General features: G+C 34.9%; 1 pseudogene; it reads left to right on the plus strand.

Moving 5' to 3' along the window:
* The window catches only part of LOC141489291 (kinesin-like protein KIF18A pseudogene), a 33,208-nt pseudogene extending 12,259 nt beyond the window's left edge, over nucleotides 1–20,949 (plus strand).
* The last annotated feature ends 418 nt before the right edge of the window (nucleotides 20,950–21,367 follow it).

A 21,367-nucleotide genomic window follows, 5' to 3' on the forward strand; every position in this document is an offset into this window, starting at 1 on the left:
CCTTTTGTTGGTTAATTTTACTTTTAATGAATTAATTCCTTTGTCAGTTAGTCATTTTATTTTTAAAGAGGTAATTTTCCTTTTCCATGTGGTTAATTTTACTTTTTTGCAAGGCAATGGGGCTAAGTGATTTGCTCAGGGTCACACAACTAAATTATTAAGTGTCTGAGGCTGGGTTTGAATTCATGTCCTCCTGACTCCAGGGCCTGTGCTCTATTCATTGTGCTACCTAGACACCCAAGTTAATTTTGCTTTTAAAGAATTAGAATTCTTTTTCAATTTGGTCAATTTTACTTTTAAAGATATTATTTTCTTCAGTCAATTTTTAACAGTTCTCCTGCATGACTCTCATTTCTCTTTACAGTTTTTCTTCATTTCTTCTTTGATTTTTGACATCATTTTTGAACTATTCAAAGAGGTCTTTTTGAATTTGAGGTCGATTTATAATCCCCTTTGAGACTTCACAGTAGGTATTTTTGTAACTGCTTTTTCATCTTCTTAGATGGCATTTTTATCATTCCAATCAGAATAGTAGCTTTCTATGGTTTCAACTCTTTTTGATTGTTTGTTTGTTTTTTGCTCATTTTGATGGTTGAGCTCTGCCCCTGGGGCACAGGGGATATAATTCTAAACTTTTTTGTATTAAGGGCCAGGAGTCTGGTCCCTGACTTTATGTTCTAGCACCTTAAGTGCTTGAGATTTGCTCCCTGAATTAGAATTGTCTAACCCAGTCCCATCTGCAACACCAGTGTTCCCATGGTTCAAAATTTGTCTTTCAAGTAGAGTTTGGCACTCTTATATGCTGGCTTACTGTGTCATTGGTCTACTGAGTCAGGACCTGAGCTGCTCTGTGAATAAGAACTTCCCTTCTACATTATATTATACTCCCCTTTTGCTCATGTGAGTCAGACCTTGTCTGAAGTTCCTCCATGATAGTTCAACTTGTGATCTTCTTTCACTTATTTTTTTGTATTTTTTTTATTGGTTTGTCACTTTAGGGTGTCTTTAAATGCTTCATATAAAATTGCATCTATAAAAGCTCTGGAAGCCTCCTAGTTTCCTATCCCTTTTTTGCTTTACTCCTCCCTGAAAGATTCCAAATCCAGTGCTGATGGAATCATTTCCTGTAGGGACCCCTGCTGGAACTTCTGATATTTCATGTGCCTATGCTCACTTTTGTATTATAGACATCTCCTTTGAACCTCCTAAATTGTAATGTGGAAAAATGTCTCCCAATGACTTCTTTGTTTTATTTTTTGGATTTTCTTTTTGGCCCTCCTAATACAAAATTTGATTTAAGGCAATATTTTAAAGTAATTTTGAAGGGAACGTTGGAAAAATTTACCTGGATCTCTGCCAGTTCTCTGCCATCTTGGGTCTGCCTCTTTCAATTAATTTTAATTTCTCCCTTTCTTTTGGATCATTTTCTATTGCCTACATTCTATTGCCAATGCCTCTATAGTCATTAAAAAAATCTCCACTTGAGTTTTCCATCCACACCATCTTCCTATTTCTCTTCTTGAGATTACAGAAAACTACTGAACTTTTTATGAGTGGAAGGAAGACATAATTAGACATGAATTTTTGAAAAATTATTTCAATAATACATGTATGTTGTGATAAGGACCTGTGGCAGGATCAGAGGATAGAATGGGATTAAACATATGTAGCAAATTGAAATTGACAAACTTTAGCAATAACTTTTATATTTGTGAGGATATGAAGAATCCAGGATCACTTCTAGGTTTTTGAGCATAAGCATCTTATAGGATAGGGTTGCTCCCTATTATAAGAGAAAAGGTAGGAGGAGTGGAGAGTTTAGGAGAAAAGATAGTAAATTCTATTTTAAATATACTGAATTTCAGATGTTAATTAGATAAGAAATTTAGGATACCTGAGAGAATTTTAAAAATATAATATTTTTGGACAATAGAGATATTGGAATAGAAAAAGTAGATTTGAGAATGATCAGCATAGAGCCCATAATTATAACTATAGGAGCTGCTGCTATCACCAACTGAAATAGTATAAAAGGAGTAAAGAAGAGTCTTTGAACAGAAATCTGAGCAACATCTATGATTAGAAGCTGTGATCTGGATAAGTATTCAGCCAAAAGGGACAGAAAGGAGCAATCAAATATCTGACCATTCTGCCAAAATGAAATGATTGCCCAAAAACTAGAAAAAGAATATATAAAGGAGGAAGGCAATGATCAAACAAGTCAAAGGCTTCAGAAAGATAAAAAAGAATGACTATTGAGATACACTGGATACATATAACCAAGGACCATTCTGTAAATCAAAATGTTTGGAAGAGACATTATAGGGAACTTAGAAAATATTAATAATTTCGGAGAGAGCGGTATTGATGGAATGATAAGGTGGAAAATCAAATTGTAATGGTGTAAGAAGAGAGCAAGAAGAAACAATGTGGGAACACCTATTGTAGAAGATGATCTGGAATTCAGTCACTTAACCTCTTCCTTCCTTTGCACTCCTCTTACATTTGCTCTCCAACAAATAATCTTTCATTGAGTAACACTGCCCTCCTGGTCATTCCACATAAAAAATGATGATAATGATGATGATGATGATGTCTTGAAGAAGATCATGACATCAAGGGAGATGATGCCATGACAGGCAACATGAATTGGCTTTGAGTGAGGGGATGCTGTGCTGACACCAGTGTAGCTTTCTTCTCTAGAACCATCTTGGTCTAGTGACCAGATATGAATCAGGATGACATGAGATGATCCTGGATGTAAGGCAATCAAGATTAAGTGACTTATACAAAGTCACACAGTTAGTAACTATCAAGTGTCTGAGGCTGGATTATCTAAAAATATTAATCTCTTGGATATGGGTATTTCCCCCTCTTTCCATTCTCCTTTCCCTCTACTGACCTCTTGGGATTCCTTTAAAATCTCCATTGAAGTCCTACATTCTACAAGAAATGGTCCCTGACCACCCTTATTTCCAATGTGCTCCCTCTTTTAATTGCTTCCTATTTATCATGTATATAGATTTCTTCATATGTAATTGTTTGTATGTTATCTCCATTAGATTGTTAGCTCCTCGAGGGAAGAGTCTGTTGTCTCTTTTTGTATCCCCAGTGCTTACCACAGTATCTGACACAGAGAAAGCACTTAATAAATGCTTATTAAATGAATACATTAATCACTATAGAGATAGAAGAAAGCAACCCAGGACAATGTCCCATGAGACACAAATGATTAGCAAGCAAGACTCAGATAAAGGCTCAGCAAAAGAAAATGAAAAGAATGAGTCAGAGAAATAGATGAGGAGAGTAGGTTCTGAGAGAAAGACTAATAAGGAAAATGACAATGTCAAAATCCCCAGAGAAGTCAAAAAGAATAAGGACTTAGAAAAGGACATAACTGAGTACCATTCCATAATCAAAGTGTTTGGAATTGACACTACTGGGATTATTAAAGGGCAAGGAAGGGTTTCTATTCTTGGTTCTTCCTTGCATTATAATCAAAGCTAGAATGTGCCCAGGAGACTACAATTTAATTTATATTGAAAGTGAGATAACCTCTTCAAGAATCTGCAACTGGTCATACAACCTACCCTAAAATATATCTTGTGACAAAATCCAAATCATTTAAAAATTATGTTTCATATCTAAGCACTTTATTTATCATATAATGATAGATGCTGATTTTCTGAAATCTCAACTTATTATTTCTAGCTATTTTACCAGGATCCAAACCTCTCTCACACCAGTCTCCACAACAGATGTTTTTCATATTTAAAATATCTTCCCCTCTCTTTTCTTCTCTTGGTTGCAGTTTCAGGTAAAAAAGAATGATCTGGGTAAATTAAGTTCTAACAGACTCATTTGCAAAAGAAATCATGTACATTCTTGGTGGAGTCCTGAACTGCTCCAACCATTCAAAAAAAAAAAAACATTTTGGAACTATGCACAAACTTTGCATGAAATTTAATCGAAAGGGCAATCCCTTTAATCCAATAATTCTGTTTTCAGGTTCTGCTAATCCAAAAAAAGGAAAATTACATCAATGTACAAAAATCAATAGTAGCTACTTTTGTGGTAGCAAAGGCCTTGGAAAGTTAAGGGTTGAGCAACAATTAGTAAATAAATGAACAAAGGATGGTGTATACATGTAATAGAATACTATAGATATATAAAAAATGACAAGTAGGAAAATTTCAGAAAATGCTGGAAAGATGTTTATGATTAGATGCAAAGTAAAATGAGCAGAACCAGAATAACATTGTGCTCAGTAACAACAACACTGTGTGATGATTAATATGATTAAGTACTGGTTCTTATTGCAATATAATGATCCAAAATAATTGCAAAAGGTTAATGATGAAAAATGTTATCCACAGTCAGGGAAAGAGTTTATGGAGTGTGAATACAAATTGAAGAATTTTATTTTTCTTTCTTTATTTGCTTTTTTAACGTTTTTTTCCCCTTTTATACTGTTTCTTCTTTTACAATATGACTAATATTAAATCTATTTTATATGGTTACACATTTATAATCTATATCAAATGATTTCCCCTCTTTTTTCTCCTTTTCTTTTTTTATGAGGCAATGGGGTTAAGTGACTTTCTGAAGGTCAGACAACCAACAAGTATCAAGTGCCTGAGGTCAAATTTGAAGTTAGGTCCTCCTGAATCCAGGGTAAATGCTCTATTCACAGCATCATATACTTGTCAACTGCTTACCTCTAAAGGAGGAGGAGGGAAGAGAGGAAAGGAGGGAAAAATCTGGAGGACAACATTTTATTTATAAATTAATGCTAAAAAATAAAACTCTATGTCCTTTGATGATAAAAAGAAATGTGGGATGTCCTGTTAATTGGAAGGTGACTTCCTCTGCACTCTCAGGGAGCTCTTAGGTATGGCAGATAAATTTTAGTGGTGAAGAAAACTCATGTTCTAGTAAGATTTTCCCAAAAAAGGAAGATAAGATGATAGACAACTTCCTAATCAAAATGACTATCACTTCTTACTACACATATACCTGAGTTCCACAGGATTTTCTTGTAAGGAGAATTCAAACTACAGCTACCACTGATCATATATGAAAAAGAGGAATGTATGCTCATAAAATACTGGAGTCACTGGGATATCTAGATTCCCTCCAGTATGTAGCAGATTGATATTGCTATGAATCCAAGGCAATATCATGGGGTTCTATGAGCAATATGCCTAAACAAAAATATTTGAATTCGCCATTATAAGCTATGGCAAGACATTCTGGAGAGAGTTACAGTATGATGCTGGGTGGTACAGACACAAATAAATGAGGAAGGGGATATGACTAATAAAAAATAACTGTCTTGTGTGGTAATCTTGTACAACACAATATATTAAACATTTACTAAATGACTACTATTTTAATTAAATGTCTGTATTTTAGTAAATGACTATATTTTTGGCACTGTGCTAAGAACTAAGTTTGAAAATAAGAAAAAAGAAAAAATGTCCCTTGCTTTCAAGACACTTACAATCCATTGAGAAAATGGCAATGCACAAATAGGTAAAGAGCAGAGGTTACCTTATATGGTGGTATGATTGTAACAAAGAACCTGGTAAAAAATGAAAGGACAGTGGAGAATTCTGAATCTTCTATAAAGGGAAATTCTAGGAGGAGTATTTTGCTCCACCTTCTAATTCTCTTTTCTTAAGATGCCATAATAGAGAAAGTTTTGTCTTTTTCCCTTCAATCTGCTTTCCTCACTTTTCTTCAGGTAGAACTATCCTCACATATCTATACCTTCCAGATTTGAGCATGCCACTGCTGATTCCATTTCCTGTTCTTCATGTACAATAATGACTTGTTTATATCTTTTTGTAATTAACTTTGTCTTCAAGAAAGCACTCATTTACATTTGAACTATTGTTAGAATTATGGCTTTTCCTTCCAAAAAAAGGTATTATCTATCTATGGTTCTATTAAATGCATCTAATTAAAACCCAGTTAGCTGCCATTCTCTTATTCCCATAGGAGGCAAGGTCTGACACCTGAGTCTTCCGATTTTCTTTTTTTTTTGAAAGCTCTCTTTTCAATTCTGTTCTTTTAGTGTCTTATGCTAAGTGAATGGTTACTAGGTTCTTATTTGTATTAAATTACTTCTGCAAAGTAGTTAATTCATTTTACCTATTTGTATGTTACTTAAAAAAATTAAATGAAAGGTTAAAGACCTCGAAGTTAACTTGTTCCCTCCCCCATTTTAAAGTGGATCAGGGAGTAGATAGGGTCAAGATGGCAGAGTCCTAATCCCAAACCCTCCAAATACCTTTAAATAGCCCAAGATAACTCAGGAAATCGACAGGAAAGCTGTATTCCACCTGGTTGGGAAAGGAACACAGTCCAGGCCAGGTCACACCAGTGCAGACTGAGTCCCAGGATAGAACAGCTCCCTGTATAGACTTGGCCTTAGAAATCTAGGAGCTGATTGGAGGCAACTGAATCAGTGACAGTAGGACTGGTTTCCAGAGACAGTCCGGAGACACCAAAGACAAGTTAGAGGTTCAGCCAGAATTGTCTGTCACACTATGATAAAAATGGAATACAGTTCACCCCAGGCTGGCCAAGCACAGCTTCAGCCCCAGCAAACTAGGAGCAGGTCCTGAATTAGCCACAGTAGCAGCTTCTTTGGGAACTTTCAACCCAGATGGTAAGGGAGTTGAACAACTAGTCAGAAGACTATAATGGTCTCCTTGCTATCACTGAGGCAGAACTTTGTTGCTTTGTGTCAGATCTGAGACACAATGCTGGTAGAAAGCCCAAGGCTATGAGGAACACTAGTAAAGCAAAACTTGTGGCCACAGGGGAGTAGGGACCCTCCTCAAAGTTCTAGAGTACAAGAATACTTATGGTCAATCAAGTAGTAAGGAGTAAGCTTTTGTTAGAACATTCAATATTGAAAGAACTGATAACTTACAGATGCCTAGAAGCATCTCTGAAAAAAGCTACAATAAATGAACACCAGAATCTTGGAACAGTGTATCCTCTACACTGGAAGTAAAGATCTACTTTAACAGAGTTAAAATCAAGTAACAGGCTGGGAAAATGAGCAAACAAAAAAAATTTAACCATAGAAATTTATCATACTGGTAAAGAAAATCAAAACACAGTTGAAAGAAGATAATATGTCAAAATTCCGGTATTCAAAACCTCCAAGAAAAATTTGAATTGGTCTCAGGCCATGCAAGAGCTCATAATCTAGCAATTCAAATAAGAATTTTAGAGGAAAAATTGGGAAGAGAAATGAAAGTTATTCAAGAAAGTCATGGAAAATTAGTCAACAGCTTGGTAAAGAAAATACTAAAATAACACCTTAAGAATCAGAATGGGGCAAATAATAAAAAAGGTAGAAAAAGCCAGTGAGGAGAATAACATCATAAAAATAAGATTTGGTCAAATGGGAAAGGAGGTATAAAAGTTAAATGAAGAAATTAAAATTCTTTTAAATTTAGAATTGAACAAATCAAACCAATGACTCTTTGAGAAATTGAAAAACAATAAAACAAAATGAAAAATGAAATACAGAAGAAAATATGAAATATCTCATTGGATAAACAATTGACCAAGAAAATAGGTCCAAGAGAGATAGTTATAAAATTATTGGGCATCCTGAAATCTATGATCAGAAAAAGAATGCAGATATTATCTTTCAAGAAATGATCTAGGAAAATCAACCTGGTATTTTAATATCAGCTGGTAAAGTAGAAATTGAAAGAATCTACTGATCACTTCCTGAAAGAGATTCCAAAATAAAAGCTTCTAGGAATAAATTTCAGAACTCCCAGGAGCCACAGTCAGGATACCATAAAGCCTTAGCATATTCTACATCCAGGAAAATTGAGCATATTCTTTCAGCAGAAAAAGATGGAATTTAATGAAATTGAGAACTTTCAAACTTTTCTGGTAAAAAGACCAAAGCTAAACTGAAAATATGATCTTAAGATTTGAGACTCAATTGAAGCATAAAAAGATAAACTAGAAAGTGTTATCATGATGGGCAATGATATTGAATAATCCTTTATTTTCCTTCCTGGGAAGATGATACTGATAACTCATTTTACATTATCAAGGTAGTTAGAAGGAGTATGTAGTGGTGGAAGGCATAGGAATGAGCTGAATATGAAGATTTGATATGTAGAAAAATAAATATAATGGATGAGAGAGGAAAGGGAATGTAGAATGAGGTAAATTATCTCACATAAAAGAGTCAACCAGGGTGGCTAGGTGGTGCAGTGGATAGAGCACCAGTCCTGGAGCCAAGAGAACCTGAGTTCAAATCTGACCTCAGACATTAATAATTACCTAGCTGTGTGGCCTTGGGCAAGCCACTTAACCTCCTTGCCTTGCAAAAGTTTTTACAGTGGAGTAGAAGAGGAGGGAGATGAGGAGTCAGTGAACCTTCCTTTCATCCAGTATTATATCTAAGCAGGAATAACATACACATTCCATTGGATATAGAAATCTATTTTACCCTCCAGAAAAAAATAGGTGAGAGAGATACGAGAAAGGAGAGGTTATGGAAGGAAGGGGAGATTGGTAGAGGAACTAATCGAAAGTTTGAGGATGGAAAGGGTAAAAGGAGAGAGGGACTAGAATAAATGAATAAATGGGAGAATAGATTGGTGGGAAATGCAGTTAAGGATTGTAACTAAAAAAACTTAAAGCAAGTTTCTCTGATAAAGGTCTCATTTCTGAAACATAGAAAACTGATCAAAATTATAAAAGTAAGGGCCATTGCCCAATTGATAAATGATAAAAAGATATGAATAGTTTTCTAATTATGTTATTCATGCTTTCTATAGCCATATTAAAAACATTTTATCTCACTATTGATTGGAGAAATGAAAAATAAAACAATTCTGAGGTACTACCTTGAACATATTAGTTTGACTAAAAGGATAGAAAAGGTACATGACAAGGAGGGCATGTAGGGAAAAGGAGACATTAATGCACTGTTGGAGAAATTGTGAAATGTTTCATCCATTCTATAGAGCAATTTGGAACTTTGCCCAGAGGGCTATAAAACCTTACCTACCCTTTGACCTAGCAATTTCACTTCTAGATCTTTATTTCAAAAGAGATAAAAATAAAAAGGTAAGAATTTATTTGTATCAGGACATTTATAGCAATTCTTTTCCAGTAACTAGGAATTGGAAATTTAGGAGATACCCATCATTTGGGGGGTGGCTGAATAAGTTGTGGTATGAAATTTTATCAAAGCTATTCTGCTCTAAGAAATGATGAGCAGGATGCTCTCAGATAAATCTCAAAAGACTTACATGCACTGATGCAAAGTGAAATATACTGTGTAAAAAAGAAACAGAAATATGATCACCTGTGAATGACTTAACTTTTCTGAGCAATATTTTAACTCACGATAATTGTGAAGGACTTATGATAAAGAAAGCTGTCCCTCTTCAGAGAAACAATTGATAATGTCTGAGTACAGATTGAAGCACATGTTTTTTAACTTTAATAAAAAGAGTTATGCCTAAGATTTATTGGTACTAAAAGTCTGAGGCTGAAATTAAAGTCTGGTATTTCTAAATCCAGTCTCTGTTTTATTTTTCCTGGAATAGCTGCTTCTAGGTCCTTTAAAGTATAAAAAAGCATTTTTCATATGAATAGTTTCAAAATTAATCAACAACATATAATAAGTATCTTCTTTGTATCAGGAATTATGTCCTAAATGGAAATGAAAAGGTCAAAAAGGAAAACAATTTTTGCTCAAGGGTCTTCTATTCTATCAGGGAGGTATCATGTGCACATACAAATACATATAAAATATATATAAAGTCAAAAGAAAGCAATTTTTTCTCTGTGAGTTGAAAAAGAATGTCCCCCTTTTTGGGTTAAGATTTTATTCCTCCCTCTTAACATGTAAATTACTTTAACAAAATAAAACCTTAATAATAATGTTGTGGTACAGGTTTATTTGTCAAACTAACAAGCCATTTTTGAGCAATCATTTCTTATTATTCAATTAATTCAACGATAAATATCAGAATACTACTTTATGCAAACTATCAGTGTTTCAACATTGCTTCACTAAGTTTATAAGATAATTAAACATTCCAGATTTTAACATAGCTAAGAATTTATTTTGGTCAGCTTACAATTATATGCAAGGCTTTCATGAAGGCTCTATTTAAAGATGAAAAAAGAGGCAGCTAGGTAGCATAGTGGATAGAGCACTGGCCCTGGAGTCAGGAGTTCAAGCCTGAGTTCAAATCCGGCCTCAGACATTCAATAATTACTTAGCTGTGTGACCTTGGGCAAGCCACTTAACCCCATTGCCTAGTAAAAATTTATAAAAACAAAAACAATAAAAAAATAAAGATGATAAAGGTATAGGAAACATTCTTTGAAAGGACATTATATGCAAATACATAAGTGGACAACTTCTACAACAACATGTATATCCTATATATTATGTCAGTTGTTCCTCTTTTCTACTTTCATGACAGTTAAACCTGATGTTTGCCCTAGTAAATATCAAGCTTTTTCCTACAAATCAGGCTGAGTCCAGAATCATTTACTTTATATTCACCCTCTGCTAGAAATTATGCTTCTTTCTTCCCAATGTTGGAACCCAATATTGTTGTAATTCCCTTTTTTTCACCAATGACAATCTACTCTCCTTGCAATACAGGTACTGGGAGGGGGTCAGTGTTATGCTTATTTTCTAAGATAGACCATCTTCTGATGCTTTGCAGATATTTGCAAATGATTTCCTTATCGGTGTATACTAGATGGAGAATGCTTATGACACTCATTAAATATTTTATATTCTAATGTGTAGATAACCTAATTTAAACTCGTTGACTCTCTTTAATAAGAAGTGTGATAATCCCAAGCCTTTCACTTCTCCTGCTTTATTATGTAAAAGGAATTTAATTCTTTAATCATAAAATACATGATGTTGTCTAATTGTAATATGTAAAAGTTGATTTCATTAAAATGTTATGCTTTACCCAAGACCTACAGGTCCTACTGCCGCAGAGAATCCTTTTACAGCTTTCTCTAATAATACTTGCTGTTGTTTCCAATTAAATTTTGCCCTCTGCAGCTCATATAGTATTCATTCATATTAATATAATACTTCTAGATTAATAAGGCACATTTTTCATATCATTCTAAAACATAAATAGAATGCAATTATGTTCATTTTATAGGTGAGAATACAGATGTTCAAGGAGCTTAAATGATTTTTCTAAGGTCTCATAATGCCATAGCTTTAGACCAAGGATCAAAATTCATATTTATCCCCATTCAATATTCACTGTTTTCCTTTTGCTGGCACATCTTGGTCAATATTTGTCAGCAAGGAGTTTAAGAGTAGAGCTTTTCTGTTTATGTGATATCAGAATTCCCTTGTGCATATAGATGTCATTTCCAGTATGTCTCTTTTTTTTCCATGACATTTTGAAAAGCCTGGGTTTCAAATTGAAAAAGTCTAAAAGATTTTGTGCTTGGTATACTAGCTCTCAATTTCAGGATATTTACTATTGATATGAATTTACTTATGTATTGAAGTGGTGATATCACAAAGTTCCTTTCTGAATAATTTCCACATTAGGAAGCATATGAGATTTAGTAAGGAGTCCTTGTATGAGAGAGAGAGAGAGAGAGAGAGAGAGAGAGAGAGAGAGAGTGTGTATGTGTGTATGTGTTAGAACTTTTCAGCTATTTGCTCATGCTATTCTCTCTTCTGTATGAATCTCTTTCATTCTCAGCAGTCTAAATAAAATATTAAGTTTTCCATGCAACTATCCCATGAGAAATGAAGTTTCTCTTTTGACTTCACTAAATATTTTGATGTGTACCTCTCTCAAGTGCTTGTATTAATATTTTGCATTACATTCTAATCAACAAACATACTATATATATATATACATATATATGTATATATATATATATATATATATATATATATATATATATATATGCAAGAATTTGACTAGACTCTGAGGAAAAAAGAAAGAATAAAATGCCTGTGTGTTGGTTAGAGGAAGTGCTAATAAGAGGATGTAGAATTAGGAAAGAAGTCCCAGAGGCAGGACTGATGAAGAAATGCATTTTAATTATGGCAGGCAGTCTCCATAAAGGCATGATGACAGGAAATAGAATGACTTAAATGAGAATTAATGAGAAGACCATTTTCATTGGATGGTTAAATGTATGAGGGGAGATAATGCAAAATAAACCGGCAATAATAGGTAGAAGTCTCTTTCCTATGATTCAATTGTCTGAATTTGTCTTATCTCACTGCTATAAATATGATAAGCCAGGAGTCAAATCATACCTAAAGTTTGTATTGTAGTCAAGGATTTTACTCAGTTCTGCATACATTGTTGAATGAATGAATTATATTTGTCATGTAACTCCAAAGCCCTGAAGAAGATTTTTTTCCAAGTCCTCCATTTTCACTTCTCAAGATTGAAAACTTGTTTTCATGGGTAAACTCTATTGAGTGAGATATAAGTTTAATGTGGAGATGTGCAGCAGAAAGAGGGAGACAGAGATGAAAGAAAAAGAGACAGAGAGACAAAGCCAGAAACAGAAAGATAACTACAGAGACAAATTCAGAGAAAGAAAGAGAAAGAGACAGGCAAACAGAAAGGCACAGAGACTGAGAAGACCAATAAAATGTCAATAAGATATTTTAAATTTTCTTTTATTTGCTCATTTATTTCCACTTACCCAATTCATGTTTTTAAGGAATTATTTTCTTCAGGAAGCCTTTGAATCTCCATTTCCATTTGCCCAATTGTATTTTTTAAAATCATTTTATTTTAAAGTTTCCTTTCAAATCGATGGAAAAAAGTTTCAATATTTACTTCATTTTTAATTGAAATTTTAATTTTCTAAATGTGTGTTATGAAAGTTTTTTCAAAATTCATCCAAAAGCATATGTATATTTTTAAGTTACAAAATTTCCTTCCACCTTCCCTTCCCATCTCCCTCCCCTCAGTGGCAGTCAAGTTACATTGTACATACTTTTTTTAATAAACATGTTTACAGATTAATAATTTTTGGTTTGAGGAGTTAGAAGTAAGGGAAAGAGATATATGTGATAATTTTTATAAAGTGTTCAACAGATTCTAAAGATTTTTATTTTTGTCTTGTTTTGATTTTCTTCCTCTGGATAGGGATAGTATTGTCCCATAGCCAGTCTAATATGGTTGTCCTAGTACTCTAAATTGCTGAAAGGATCTGTTTCCATCAAGGCTGATCATATCACAATGTTGTTGTTAATGTGCACATTGTTCTCTTGATTCTGCTCCCCCTCTCAGCATTAGATCATGTAATTCATTCCACGCTTCTCTAGAATCCAACCATTTATCTTTTCTCATAGAACAATAATATTCTATAGTATTCATGTACTTTAATTTGTTTAGCCATTCCCCAATTGATGGACATCAGCTCAATTTCCAATTCTTTGCCACTACAAAAATAGCTGCAATGAATATTTTGGAATATGTGGGCTTTTATCATTCTTTATTATTTCTTCTGGATACAACAGAAATTGTCAACATTTACTTCCAAACCTTGAGTTCCTTCTTCCTACCTTACTCTCCGCATCAAGGCAGCAAGTTGCTTGGTATAGATTAAAGATATATAGCCATGAAAAACATGACCAAAATAGTCATGCTGTAAAATTGTAAAAATGTAAAAATGTAAAAACATACATCACCACAAAGAAGGAGAAATCACGAGAAAAATAGGACACCATCAACTCTGTCTTTGGGATGGATAGCATTCTTTATCATAAATCCATCAAAGAAATTGCTTCAATATCTTTCCCGTAGTTGTTATTGTTACTTATGTTTCTCTCTATCCTTTTAGTCTATTCTACACTCTCTCTCTCTCTCTCTCTCTCTCTCTCTCTCTCTCTCTCTCTCTATCTCTATCTCTATCTCTCTCTGAGTTCACCCTAGGTTCTTCAAGAGTGTGCTGCATCTAACTAACCTCTCCCACAATCTTTCCTCTTTTCTGTTAGCTACAACATCCCTCCCCTCCCCGTCCCCATTCTCCCATCTTATTCCTCTCCTTTTTTTTCTTTAAGGTAAGATATATTACATTATCTATTGAGTGTGTTACGTTATTCCTTCTGTGAGTCATTTTCTATGAGAGTAAGTCTAACTCACACCTCCCCTCAAATTCCACCTCTTCCAACTTCAATGTAAAAGCTATTTCATACCTCTTTTATGTGAAATAACTTCCCCCATTCTTTCTCTCCTTTCCCTTTCTCCCAGTACATTCCTTTCTCAACCATTTTCTCCATCTTTTCAATATATGCCTTTAAATTCAACTCCTTCCTGTGTCTTATTTATATATGATCCTTTTAATTGCTATAGTAAATTATAAGGCTAATGTGAATTAACCATATTATCTTACCATGCAGGAATATAACCAGTTCAACAGTGATAAGTCCCTAATGGCTTGCCTTTCCCATCCAACCTCTCTGTGCTTCACCTGTGTCCTGTAATTGAAGATATTTTTTTTTCAATTCTAGTCATTTCATCAGGAAAGTTTGAAAATGCCCTATTTCACTGAATTTTCATCTTTGCCGCTTGAAGAGTATGCTTAGTATTGCTGGGTATTTGTTTCTTGGTTGTGGTTCAAGCACACTTGCCTTCCAAAATATCATATGACAAGCTCTATGAGTCCATAATGTAGAAGCTTCTAAATCTACAGCAGAAATTGTCAACATTTGCTTCTAAATCTTGAGTTCCTTCTTCATGATCTTTAAATTATTTCTTTCTGGCTGCTTGCAATATTGTCGTCTTCACTTGGGAGTTATGAAATTTGACTATAATATTCCTGGAAATTTTCATTTTGGGATTTCTTTCAGAAGGAGATTGGTAGAGTCCCTCAATTTCTATTTTACCCTTTGCTTCTAGGATAACAGGACAGTTTTCCTAGAGAATTTCTTGAAAAATGAGAATATCACATAGTCCATTACATTAAAAAATGTCTTTTCCGGATCTCTTTTCTAGGTCACTTGGATTTCCTATGAGATATTTTACATTTTCTTCATGTTTTTTATTCTTTTCATTTTGTTTATTTATTCTAGATTTGTCAGCTTCCCTTAGTTACATTCTACGACAGTTTTTGTATCTCTTTTTCCTTGTGGCCAATATTGTCCATTTTTTCAACTTTTAGGCTTTTGAAAGGCAATGGGGTTAAGTGACATGCCCAAGGTCACACAGTTAGGTAATTAGTAGGTGTCTGAGTCCATATTTGAACTCAAGAGCTCCTGACTCCAGGGCCAGTCCTCAATTCACTGTGCCACCTAGCTGCCTCCCCCAGTTTTGCTTTTTGAGGTCTTCTCCTCATTTATCTTTTGAACTGATTTTTCCATTTTACCCAAACTGGCTTTTAAGAGATATTATTTTTGACTTCAAACTAAGATGGCAGAAAGAAACTAGGTACTGATTAAAGCTATCCTGATTTTCTGTCATAACTAAAATGAACTAAGTCTCTTGACAGATTTTGGAACCACAGAACCTAGAGAAGAACCAAGGAGAACAACATCTACAAACAAGATTTGCCTCATGGGAGTGTGGGCAAACTGGGGACAGAGAGCTGAGACCCAGGGCAGGGGTGATGGGTAAATGTCAGGGGATTAACCTGTGAATAGTAGCACAAGTGTTGCCTATTTATGTTGTGGCTGGGAGGGCTCCAGTACAGTGGCCCAGGTGTCTATCTGGTCACCTTGGCTGATCTGGAAGACCTGGTGAGCACCTGTGTTTCCAGTTTAATTCCCTCTCCTTTTCCCCATTCCTGTGAGAGAAAGTGATGACTCTCTCCAGAATAAATAGAACCCCACTGGTGTTTTCATCTTGTCCTAAGACTCAGGTGTGGTCAACAGATCTCCCCCGCCACCACCACAAACTGACTGTAGATTAGGTAGATTAACTATCTAGAATGAGGGCACAGCACACATTGTTCCAGGACAATCAAGATCCTGCCACCACCACACCCAAAGCCTGTACTAGGGAATGGACCACTAATAAATATCACAGACAATTCAGAGAAAGCTTTTGGCATCCCCAAAAGCTAATCCACTGAGTAGCCTCTTAAAGTGGTCAAGGTATCTTGGCTTCTCATCATCGAAAGTTTGTGAATGTGCCCCTCCATAAAGACAAGACCCTAGGGAAAGAGTCCAAAATAAGAAAGGTCAGTGGAACCCCCTTTGTTTTGACATTTCTTGCAGAAAAGGATCCTAACTCAGAGAAGACGAGCTTCAGAGGAGAATATGAATTGGTCTCCAGTTCAGAAAGATTTCTTAGAACAGAAAGGTGTTTAAAAATAAAATGGAAAACTGGTAAAAGAAACACAAGAGAAAATAAACATTATGTAACATCTTATAACAAGAAAAGAATACATTGAAAATACAATTGGATAAGTGAAAAAAGAAAATAATTCTCTCAAAAACACAATTTGGAAAATGGAAAACTTCAAAATTAGAACTGACCAATTGGAATTGAAGTTGAAAAAGATAAATAAAGAAAACTCTTTTCTACATTAGATTGGAAACTGTAGAAACTAATGACTTTATGAGACACCAAGAATCTGTTAGACAAAATTTTTTAAATGGAAAAGAAAGTGGAGAAAATGTAAAATATTAATCAGCAAAACAACAGACCTGGAAAACAGATCCAGGAGTGACAATTTAAAAATTGATAGGATTTCCTGACAACCCTGAAGAGAAAAAAAATCAAACCTGAACTCCATGCTTCAGGATATATTGAAGGAGAATTGTTCTCGTCTTCCAGGTGGAGCTAATATAGTGGCATAAAGCTCACATGCTCCCAGTGCTTTTCTCTACAAAGATAAATGAAGCCTCTATACTAACATTCACACTACTGTTCTCACCAAGAAAAGGAGAAGGTTTAAAGAAGTTTTCAACTTTGTCGGGGATCTTCAGTGAAGGTCTGTCTCTTTGGGGAAAAGGGGGAAGTAAAGTCCAGGAGTCAGGAGAGGAGGAAAGCCAATAGGAGGCTTTTAGTCACAGTGCTATCCAGGTCCCAACAGCTTAACAATAGGAGAGGTCCTGGCAGTTTGATAGAAAGCAAAGAAGGGGGATCCCAACAACAACCTCCAAAAAAGTTTGAAACCCTGAGCACATTTGGGTAAAAGATGGGACTGGGTCAGGAACAAACCATTGTTACATTAGAAGTTGGACAAAAAAAGGGAAAAATCCTCTGCAAAGGTAAGGCCTGAACTGCACAAGCAACAAACTGATCAATGACAAGCCAGTTATTAGACCTCAGTCCCAGCCAAAACAAGCTTGAATCTATACTCCCTATACCCCAATGGAGATGAGCAAAAAAGCTAAAATTGTGCTTTACAGACAAAGATGATATCAATGTCATATCTGAAGAAGAAAGTAGTGAAAAATCACTCACAGGGAAGTATTAAAACTTTATAAACTGAACTCAAATACAAAAATTCATCAAAGAGATTAAAAATAATTTAAAAACCAAAGAAGAGAAGAAAAAATGGAAAAACAAAATGAAAGTCATGCAGAAAATTTATGAAAAATTGACCAAAGAAATCAACTCTGTTAAAAGTAAATTTAACCAATAAGAAAAGGAAACAGAAACTAATTGATAAAATAAAACCCTAAAAATTAGAATTGAGCAAATAGAAAACAATGAATCTACAAGACTACAAGATCAAACAAAATCAAAAAGGCTGAAAAAAACTGAAGAACATGTAAAGGAATTTTAGGGAAAAGTGATGTCCTGGAAAATAGATTCAGGAGAGACAATCTATGAATCACTGGGCAACTAGAAAACCTAGATCAGAAAAAGAACCTGGAAAACATCATGGAGGAAGTTATAAGAGAAAACTACCCAAATCAACTAGAACAAGATAATAATATAAGTATTGAAATAATCCACAGGGTTTGAATTTGAAAGGCCAAGTGGGCCCAGGTTGGGAACCAGATGGCTGTTGAAACGATGGGGTCAGGTGAGACAATAGGGAGCACAGGTTGCAGTGGGCACCTAACACTGTGATGAACATGCAATAAGGTTAAATGAATCCTAGTTGGGAAAGAGAACATTTTGCAGAAAGTACTTGAGAATGTGTTAGTCCCCCAAGAAATGTGTGTAATTACATTAAAGTGGTCATTCATGTGTGTCCTGAAAATCAGAAAGAAAAGGCTGTTTGCTTTTATAATATGGTTCAAGTTGTGGATGAGTACTTAGTGGTCTTTGATCCAAAAGATGAAGAAGACCATTTCTTTCATGGGAAGAAAACTATGAATCGAGATATTACAAAAAGAAAAAGAAAAGACCCTAAAGTTTGTGTTTGATGCTGTTTTTGATGACAATTCTTCTCAGTCTCAAGTTTTTGAACATACCACTAAGCCTGTTCTTGATGACTTTTCAAATGGGTACAATTGCATAGTGCTTGCATGTTGTGCAACTGGACCTGGGATCTAGGATACCTGAAGAGCTTGGAGTGCTGTATCTGACATTGTTAGCCCTTTATCAATCCATGGAACAGATTAATGATGAAAAATTATGTGGCCTTTCTGTTTCTTACCCAGAGGTATATAATGAACAGATTCACGATCTCCTAACAAATTTAGGGCCTCTGGCTGTCTGTGAAGATGCCCAAAGAGGTGTAGTAAGTAGTTCAGGGGTTAACATTACATGAACCTAAAACCTCTGAAGAAATTTTGCAATTTTTGATGATGGAAACAAGAATAGAACTCAAAATCCTGCTGATGTGAATGCTACCTCCTCTCATTCTCATGCTTTTTTCCAAATTTACTTAAGACAAGACAAAGCATAAAGTATAAATCAGAATGTCCATATTGCCAAAATGTGTCTCATTGACCTAGCGGGATCTGAATGTTCTAGTGCCAAAAATGCCAGAGGAAGCTGTTTCAGGGAAGGCACAAACATCAATCAGTCACTTTTAGTACCTTCGAAATGTTATAAATACCTTGGAGGATGGGAAGAAATAGCAAGCTAACTCACTTGTTAAAGGATTCCCTCAGAGGAAGCTGTCAAACTATCATGATAGCTGCTGTTAGTCCTTCTTCCATGTTCCATGATGAAATGTGTAACACTCTCAAATATGCCAACGTGCAAAAGACATTAAATCTTCCTTAAAGAGTAACATCATTAATCTGGATAATCACACAATAATATGTCAAGATTGTAATGAAAAAAAGAAAGAGATAATAATGGTAAAAGAATAACTGAAAGTCTATGAAGAACAGAAAATCATCACTCATGAAAATAATAAAGGAAGTCTTGAGCTTTCCAACAAGGAGGAAGCAGAAATATTATGGTTTTGAGGGATTTTAACTTTTTTGTTCTGGAATCATGAAGAAATCAGATAAAAGTATCTAAATTTGGAGATGCTGATTAAGGGAAATAAACTAAAAACATTCTACCAGTTTCCATACCACAAGCAAACAGAAATGATGTGCTCTGAAGACAAAGTTGAAAAGGTCACTTGCAAACGTGATCATAAGGGCTGGAATGTTTCAAGCTCATCACTTTCACCTAAGGAAGAAAAGAGAAGAAGAAATGAAGCAATTCCATGAAAATACTAATTGAATTCATCATGTTGAAAAAGAAATGTGTCTCCTGAGCAAAAATGGCCATAAAATAAGGAACTCAGTAAAGATATCCATGACTACTACTTGAAGCTTGAGGAAAAAAAATATTTAAAAATGCAAAACAGGGGGTGGCTAGGTGGCACAGTGGATAGAACACTGGTCCTGGAGTCAGGAGTACCTGAGTTCAAATCCAGCCTCAGACACTTAATAATTTCCTAGCTGTGTGGCCTTGGGCAAGCCACTTAACCCCATTGCCTTGAAAAAAATGCAAAACAGACACATGAGGAATCTTGCTTGTCTTCAAGAGCAGTAGCATAAACAGACAGAAAGTTTGCTGAATGCTTTGATTCCAGTCCTAAGAAAACAGCACAGGGCATTAAAAGAATCTGGGCTGGCAAGTTCTGGTTTTGAGTATAACTTTAAGGGAATTGAGCATTTAGTGGAAAGAAAGAAAACAGTAGTTTCAGCAGAGCAAACTCTTGAAAACCCAAAGCAAGTTGACCTACTTCTCTAATGCCCTTTCCAGAACTAGAATCAGTCTGATCCATTCCATGCTGTACACCCTCAGATGCATCCAGTGAAAAAGTTCAGCCAGTGATTAATCAACAGAAAACTCTTTCACAAAAAATGAACTTGGAGGAAATTAATCCAGTCTCCCTTAAAGACTGAACATTCCAAACTGTCTAATAAAACTCGGTTCAATGATTGGAACTTTGAGCTATTGTGTATACACCAGGAAACTGTAGAAAATCCATTCAAAATCTAAGTTCACAGTCATCATATGGACCCAGTTTTCAGGAAATCAATAATTTGAATACAAACAGTAATCTCTTTCATGCTCTCTTTTCAAAAATTTGTATACCTCTTGACAGAAGGATAGAATGTGTCAAAGAGAATTTGGAGTCTACATTTGTTATACATGAAGACACCAGTGATACAAATGGTGTATTCCCTGAGAAGGAATTAGATCCAAATGGAAATGATGCCATTTTACCAAGACTACCTTCATTGTTGACTAAAATGTCTGTCCATGTAACCAATGAAATCCCATCCCATGTGGCAATGACTACTGATGCAATGAGAAAACAGAAATTAACAAGTCATGCCCCCAGCAGGTCATTAAGGACCACACTAGAAGTGTATTTGATATTCCAGGATAAACAGACCATTGAAGGCATATTCAAAAAAGCATCCATGAATTAATTCCAAGTGTGCAGAGGAAATTTGGAAGATGCATTTCAGAAGGAAATGAAGCACTCAGTTCAAAATCAAAGCCATCCTCTTATATCAAACCTAATTTTCTAAATTGCTTTCCTAAGAAGGACTAAAGTAGACCTTTTATACTTCCTTCTTGATATTTTTGAAGAAGCTTTTGAAAATAATCTTTGTAGACTTCCTCAATCTTATGAAAATATCCTAGAATAGAAGGGGAAAAAATCCCCTTTCTCTTTCATGTGTTCTTTTAAATAAATGTAAATTTCAGCAGCAAAAAAGAAAGGAAGCAAGGAAGAAAGAAAGAAAGAAAGAAAGAAAGAAAGAAAGAAAGAAAGAAAGAAAGAAAGAAAGAAAGAATCCATAGAACCCTTCCAGAAAGACACCCCAGGATAAAAACTCCAAGGGTTATAATAGCCAAATTACAGAACTCTCAAGTAAAGAAGAGAATTTGAAGCAACAAAAAGAAAACAATTCAAATATAAATGAAATACAATCAGACACACACAGAACCTATCAGCCTCAATACTGAAG

Source organism: Macrotis lagotis, chromosome 5 (genome assembly GCF_037893015.1).
Source record: "Macrotis lagotis isolate mMagLag1 chromosome 5, bilby.v1.9.chrom.fasta, whole genome shotgun sequence".
NCBI classification, from domain to species: Eukaryota; Metazoa; Chordata; class Mammalia; order Peramelemorphia; family Peramelidae; genus Macrotis; species Macrotis lagotis.